This window comes from Hyla sarda, unplaced genomic scaffold, assembly GCF_029499605.1.
Source record: "Hyla sarda isolate aHylSar1 unplaced genomic scaffold, aHylSar1.hap1 scaffold_2920, whole genome shotgun sequence".
NCBI classification, from domain to species: domain Eukaryota; kingdom Metazoa; phylum Chordata; class Amphibia; order Anura; family Hylidae; genus Hyla; species Hyla sarda.
In genome coordinates this window covers 12,615-20,921 of record NW_026609630.1, presented here as the reverse complement: position 1 = coordinate 20,921, position 8,307 = coordinate 12,615, and the positions used below count along the sequence as shown (strand labels likewise).

At 48.9% G+C, this 8,307-nt stretch overlaps 1 long non-coding RNA gene across 1 annotated transcript; it reads left to right on the top strand.

Moving 5' to 3' along the window:
- Positions 1-1,309: 1,309 nt before the first annotated feature.
- LOC130327114 (uncharacterized) lies at positions 1,310-4,742 on the top strand. Its single transcript, XR_008871606.1, has 2 exons — positions 1,310-1,425; positions 4,122-4,742. It is a non-coding gene; the product is annotated as an uncharacterized LOC130327114 (long non-coding RNA).
- The last annotated feature ends 3,565 nt before the right edge of the window (positions 4,743-8,307 follow it).

Sequence of the window (8,307 nt, the reverse complement as noted above, 5' to 3'; positions counted from 1 at the left end):
ATGCTATATATATAATATATTAGTGAGACCTGATGCTATATATATAATATATTAGTGAGACCTGATGCTATATATAATATATTAGTGAGACCTGATGCTATATATATATAATATATTAGTGAGACCTGATGCTATATATATAATATATTAGTGAGACCTGATGCTATATATAATATATTAGTGAGACCTGATGCTATATATAATATATTAGTGAGACCTGATGCTATATATAATATATTAGTGAGACCTGATGCTATATATATAATATATTAGTGAGACCTGATGCTATATATATAATATATTAGTGAGACCTGATGCTATATATAATATATTAGTGAGACCTGATGCTATATATAATATATTAGTGAGACCTGATGCTATATATATAATATATTAGTGAGACCTGATGCTATATATATAATATATTAGTGAGACCTGATGCTATATATATAATATATTAGTGAGACCTGATGCTATATATATAATATATTAGTGAGACCTGATGCTATATATAATATATTAGTGAGACCTGATGCTATATATATAATATATTAGTGAGACCTGATGCTATATATAATATATTAGTGAGACCTGATGCTATATATATATAATATATTAGTGAGACCTGATGCTATATATATAATATATTAGTGAGACCTGATGCTATATATATAATATATTAGTGAGACCTGATGCTATATATAATATATTAGTGAGACCTGATGCTATATATATAATATATTAGTGAGACCTGATGCTATATATAATATATTAGTGAGACCTGATGCTATATATATAATATATTAGTGAGACCTGATGCTATATATATAATATATTAGTGAGACCTGATGCTATATATATAATATATTAGTGAGACCTGATGCTATATATAATATATTAGTGAGACCTGATGCTATATATATATAATATATTAGTGAGACCTGATGCTATATATATAATATATTAGTGAGACCTGATGCTATATATAATATATTAGTGAGACCTGATGCTATATATATAATATATTAGTGAGACCTGATGCTATATATATAATATATTAGTGAGACCTGATGCTATATATAATATATTAGTGAGACCTGATGCTATATATAATATATTAGTGAGACTTGATGCTATATATATAATATATTAGTGAGACCTGATGCTATATATATAATATATTAGTGAGACCTGATGCTATATATATAATATATTAGTGAGACCTGATGCTATATATAATATATTAGTGAGACCTGATGCTATATATAATATATTAGTGAGACCTGATGCTATATATAATATATTATATATAGCATCAGGTCTCACCAGTTGTAAGAAACATTTCTCAATGTTTTTTTTTTTCCCCACAGGAAGATTTGGAACTACCAGAAGCTCCCAAGGAGCCCCTCCCAGAAACCTCTCCAGGTAACCCTTTTGTTCATACAATATGCACAGCCCAGGTGACTGGCAGACTATGAGGCCCAGAAACGTAACTAGTGGGATCAGTATTATCAGCATTAATGGAACAGCGTTAATCATTGTTATCAGTGCTCCATTACTATAGCCTGGTATAGAACAGCATTGATCAGTGTTATCAGCGCTCCATTACTACAATCTGCCATAGAACAGCATTGATCAGTGTTATCAGCGCTCCATTACTACAGCCTGCCATAGAACAGCATTGATCAGTGTTATCAGCGCTCCATTACTACAATCTGCCATAGAACAGCATTGATCAGTGTTATCTGCTCTCCATTACTACAGCCTGCCATAGTACAGCATTGATCAGTGTTATCAGCGCTCCATTACTACAGCCTGCCATAGAACAGCATTGATCAGTGTTATCAGTGCTCCATTACTACAGCCTGCCATAGAACAGCATTGATCAGTGTTATCAGTGCTCCATTACTATAGCCTGGTATAGAACAGCATTGATCAGTGTTATCAGCGCTCCATTACTATAGCCTGGTATAGAACAGCATTGATCAGTGTTATCAGCGCTCCATTACTACAATCTGCCATAGAACAGCATTGATCAGTGTTATCAGCGCTCCATTACTACAGCCTGCCATAGAACAGCATTGATCAGTGTTATCAGCGCTCCATTACTATAGCCTGGTATAGAACAGCATTGATCAGTGTTATCAGCGCTCCATTACTACAATCTGCCATAGAACAGCATTGATCAGTGTTATCAGCGCTCCATTACTACAGCCTGCCATAGAACAGCATTGATCAGTGTTATCTGCTCTCCATTACTACAGCCTGCCATAGAACAGCATTGATCAGTGTTATCAGCGCTCCATTACTACAGCCTGCCATAGAACAGCATTGATCAGTGTTATCAGTGCTCCATTACTACAGCCTGCCATAGTACAGCATTGATCAGTGTTATCAGCGCTCCATTACTACAATCTGCCATAGCACAGCATTGATCAGTGTTATCAGTGCTCCATTACTACAGCCTGCCATAGAACAGCATTGATCAGTGTTATCGGCGCTCCATTACTAAAGCCTGACATAGAACAGCATTGATCAGTGTTATCTGTGCTCCATTACTACAGCCTGCCATAGCACAGCATTGATCAGTGTTATCGGCGCTCCATTACTACAGCCTGCCATAGAACAGCATTGATCAGTGTTATCAGCGCTCCATTACTACAGCCTGCCATAGAACAGCATTGATCAGCGTTATCAGCGCTCCATTACTACAGCCTGCCATAGCACAGCATTGATCAGTGTTATCAGCGCTCTGCTTATACAGTCTGCCATAGTACAGCATTGATCAGTGTTATCAGCGCTCCATTACTACAGCCTGCCATAGCACAGCATTGATCACTGTTATTAGCGCTCCATTACTACAGCCTGCCATAGTACAGCATTGATCAGTGTTATCAGCGCTCTGCTTATACAGTCTGCCATAGAACATCATTGATCAGTGTTATCAGCACTCCATTACTACAGCCTGCCATAGCACAGCATTGATCACTGTTATTAGTGCTCCATTACTACAGCCTGCCATAGTACAGCATTGATCAGTGTTATCAGCGCTCCATTACTACAGCCTCCCATAGCACAGCATTGATCAGTGTTATCAGCGCTCCATTACTACAATCTGCCATAGCACAGCATTGATCAGTGTTATCAGCGCTCCATTACTACAGCCTGCCATAGAACAGCATTGATCAGTGTTATCTGCTCTCCATTACTACAGCCTGCAATAGAACAGCATTGATCAGTGTTATCAGCGCTCCATTACTACAGCCTCCCATAGCACAGCATTGATCAGTGTTATCAGCGCTCCATTACTAGAACCTGCCATAGAACAGCATTGATCAGTGTTATCTGCGCTCCATTACTACAGGCTGCCATAGCACAGCATTGATCAGTGTTATCAGCGCTCCATTACTACAGCCTGCCATAGAACAGCATTGATCAGTGTTATCAGCGCTCCATTACTACAGCCTCCCATAGCACAGCATTGATCAGTGTTATCAGCGCTCCATTACTACAGCCCGCCATAGCACAGCATTGATCAGTGTTATCAGCGCTCCATTACTACAATCTGCCATAGCACAGCATTGATCAGTGTTATCAGCGCTCCATTACTACAGCCTCCCATAGTACAGCATTGATCAGTGTTATCAGCGCTCCATTACTACAGCCTGCAATAGAACAGCATTGATCAGTGTTATCTGCTCTCCATTACTACAGCCTGCAATAGAACAGCATTGATCAGTGTTATCATCGCTCCATTACTAGAACCTGCCATAGAACAGCATTGATCAGTGTTATCAGCGCTCCATTACTACAGCCTGCCATAGAACAGCATTGATCAGTGTTATCAGCGCTCCATTACTACAATCTGCCATAGAACAGCATTGATCAGTGTTATCAGCGCTCCATTACTACAGCCTCCCATAGTACAGCATTGATCAGTGTTATCAGCACTCCATTACTACAACCATTTCCTACCCATCGGGCCGCTTTGCCGTTGGCTGTCTGGGCATGCTGGGAATTGTAGTTTTTCAACAGTTGGGAACAACTGTCTAGATGAAGTAAATGTGTTATGGCGGACCCCCGACCCCACATCTCACTTTTCCTTCATTTTCTTTCAACAGAGAAAGAAGCCGTCAAGACCAAACCCAAAGCACGACTGGTGTCCGCCTCCTAACCTCGTCTGGGCTATCAGGAGTCTCTGTTCTGTTTCCTTCCTTCTCCTCCCGGAGGCAGCGCTGAGCCTTGTAGTGCTCTGGGGAGGGGATCGGGTGTGGTTGGCTGCATCGCCCTCTGGTGGGTGGGGGGGGGGGGGTGACGTCTCCTTCCCAGAAGCTGCAGCAGGATGCCCGGAGAAGTCGCTCATTGACTCCATATTGAATTGCGTTTTCCGTTTTGCCATCGCCCGTTTTTGTTTCTGATGGGCGGACCCCCTCCCTCGGCGGTCTCTCTCCCCCATTATTTAGCTGTCCTTTCCTTGTATCATGAATTTATCTTCTAGTGCGGGTCCTATCAGTGGAGCGATTACGGGCGCCAACGCTTCGAGCCCCGCCCACTGCAGTGTATTATCCCGTCTTCTTCATCATGTTGCTGATAAGCAGCTGCCAGAGCCGATTCTCCTTCCGGACGGATTTTCTTGTAGGGATCGGCTGTTCTGCATGATGGCGCCATTTTGTCTTTTAATATATATGAAATTTCATATGATGGAGATTTGGAATAAAAGCACTAAAAGTGCAGGATCCTGATAGTGTCCCGAATAATGGCGTCCCCCGTCATGTGATTCAGCCTGGGGGGGGGGAGGGGATGATTGGTGATGACGACCCCCATCATGTGATTCAGCCTGGGGGGGGGGGGTGATTGGTGATGACGACCCCCATCATGTGATTCAGCCTGGGGGGGGGGGGGGTGATTGGTGATGACGACCCCCGTCATGTGATTCAGCCTGGGGGGGGGAGGGGATGATTGGTGATGACGACCCCCATCATGTGATTCAGCCTGGGGGGGGGGAGGGGATGATTGGTGATGACGACCCCCATCATGTGATTCAGCCTGGGGGAGGGGATGATTGGTGATGACGACCCCCATCATGTGATTCAGCCTGGGGGGGAGGGGGATGACTGGTGATGACGACCCCCATCATGTGATTCAGCCTGGGGGGGGGGGGGAGGGGATGATTGGTGATGACGACCCCCATCATGTGATTCAGCCTGGGGGGGGAGGGGATGATTGGTGATGACGACCCCCATCATGTGATTCAGCCTGGGGGGGGGATGATTGGTGATGACGACCCCCATCATGTGATTCAGCCTGGGGGGGGGATGATTGGTGATGACGACCCCCATCATGTGATTCAGCCTGGGGGGGGGGGGTGATTGGTGATGACGACCCCCATCATGTGATTCAGCCTGGGGGGGGAGGGGATGATTGGTGATGACGACCCCCATCATGTGATTCAGCCTGGGGGGGGGGGGGGGGGTGATTGGTGATGACGACCCCCATCATGTGATTCAGCCTGGGGGGGGGGGATGACTGGTGATGACGACCCCCATCATGTGATTCAGCCTGGGGGGGGGGAGGGGATGATTGGTGATGACGACCCCCATCATGTGATACAGCCTGGGGGGGGGGGGGGGGGGGATGATTGGTGATGACGACCCCCATCATGTGATTCAGCCTGGGGGGGGGATGATTGGTGATGACGACCCCCATCATGTGATTCAGCCTGGGGGGGGGGGGTGATTGGTGATGACGACCCCCATCATGGATACTTGCCATATACTAAATGCTTCTTGTTGAACTACTGGACCCAGCATGTCTTCTGTGGTCCCACCCGGTCTAGAGGGGCTTGGGCTTACGTGGGGGTCCTAGACCCTTGAAGACCCTGTCCTCCTCCCAAACAAGAAACAAATTGTATAAAGAGGAGCTCCGCATCTCACCGGTCACTGACGGAAAACCACAAAACTCCCCTAAGTATATGGAGGAAAGGTTCATATTATTCATAAAGATGGACGACCCCTCAAACCGGGGCCCTAAAAGGATACGTGGGCCCCGTAGTGTTCAGTCTGAATCACAGCGCACGTCTATCATCTGTACCCCCACTAATCCATCTTCAGGGAAGGAGCGATGCTCTGCGGGGTCATACAGACCGGAAATGATTTTGCAAATTGAAGAATTTTTTATTCTCTTCTTGTTTTTAAAAATCCCAATAAAATGTATAAAGGCCGAGATGTGGTGAGTGAAGGGTCGGGGTCCGGAGAGGGGTCCGGCGGAACAAGAACGACGTCTTACCAGGGTGCGCCATTGTTTTATAATGGGAGGGGCCGACCACTGGGACCCCCCCAATTCATTCTCATGGTCTGATCCCCCGATGACAGGACAGACTAACGATTATTTTGTAATAGGAAGGAGGGGGAGGGGTTTATGGATATAAAAGAATTGGCCGTTCTTACCAGAGAAATAATCAATGTTATGTTAGATGTAGCACAGGTGCCGAGTGGGAGGAGACTGACATTAAAAGAACCAAGAGGCAGGCCCAACCCTCTGGGGTTATTAGGCACCACCCCTCTCAGGCCATTAGCCCCCCCCCCACCCTTTCAGGCCCCCCTCAGGCCGTCAGGCCCCCCCCCCCCCTCAGGCCATCAGGCCCCCCCCCCTCAGGCCGTCAGGCCCCCCCCCTCTCAGGTCGTCAGGCCTTCCCCCCCCCCCCTCTCTCAGGTCGTCAGCCCCCCCCCCCTCTCAGGTCGTCAGCCCCCTCTCAGGTCGTCAGCCCCCCCCCCCCTCTCAGGTCGTCAGCCCCCCCCCCTCTCAGGTCGTCAGCCCCCCCCCCCCCTCTCAGGTCGTCAGCCCCCCCCCCCCTCTCAGGTCGTCAGCCCCCCCCTCTCAGGTCGTCAGCCCCCCCCCCCTCTCAGGTCGTTAGGCACCACCCTCTCAGGTCGTTAGGCACCACCCTCTCAGGCCGTTAGGCACCACCCTCTCAGGCCGTTAGGCACCACCCTCTCAGGCCGTTAGGCACCACCCTCTCAGGCTGTTAGGCCCCCCCCCCCCACCCTCTCAGGCCGTTAGGGCCCACCCCCACCCTCTCAGGCCGTTAGGCCCCCCCCCCCACCCTCTCAGGCCGTTAGGCCCCCCCCCCCACCCTCTCAGGCCGTTAGGCCCCCCCCCACCCTCTCAGGCCGTTAGGCCCCCCCCCCACCCTCTCAGGCCGTTAGGCCCCCCCCCCACCCTCTCAGGCCGTTAGGCCCCCCCCCACCCTCTCAGGCCGTTAGGCCACCCCCCACCCTCTCAGGCCGTTAGGGCACCCCCCACCCTCTCAGGCCGTTAGGGCACCCCCCACCCTCTCAGGCCGTTAGGGCACCCCCCACCCTCTCAGGCCGTTAGGGCACCCCCCACCCTCTCAGGCCGTTAGGGCACCCCCCACCCTCTCAGGCCGTTAGGGCACCCCCACCCTCTCAGGCCGTTAGGGCACCCCCCACCCTCTCAGGCCGTTAGGGCACCCCCCACCCTCTCAGGCCGTTAGGGCACCCCCCACCCTCTCAGGCCGTCAGGCCCCCCCACCCTCTCAGGTCGTCAGGCCCACCACCCTCTCAGGTCGTCAGGCCCACCACCCTCTCAGGTCGTCAGGCCCACCACCCTCTCAGGTCGTCAGGCCCCACCCTCTCAGGTCGTCAGGCCCCACCCTCTCAGGTCGTCAGGCCCCCCCCCCTCTCAGGTCGTCAGGCCCCACCCTCTCAGGTCGTTAGGCCCCCCCCCTCTCAGGTCGTCAGGCTCCACCCTCTCAGGTCATTCCCTAGACTAGCTTTGCCTCTGTTCTACAGCAGATCTGTGATTAATGGAGGAGCTGCCTCCCCCTTGTGGTCGTCCGTACTGTATTATGGGGGATCTCCCCTCCAGGGGCCGCACCTTCCGTAATAAATGTAACCAAGCGATGGCGTCCTCCCCGGAGAGAGAAGTCGCCGTCCTCACCAGAAGATTCGTTATTAAAAGAGTTTTCCCCGAAAGACAATTCATTCCTCGCGGCATTGATCATGTGATTAGTTGTGTCTGCAAAACCGAGTGATCACCTGACAATGGGTGTTAACCCATCAGCTGCCTGTATCCACTATTATTAGCATTCAGCTTCCTGTAGACCTTTTGTAATGGGCGGCAGAACGCTCGTTTGGATTACGCCGCTGCCAGACACCTCTGGGTGTTATTTAAGCCTAAAGGGATTTCCTGGGACTTTCTTATTGATGCCAATCGTTGTGGTCGGCCATCAATATGTGATAGTTAGGGGGTTTGAGTCCAGGTCCCCACCAATCAGCGGATTTAGGG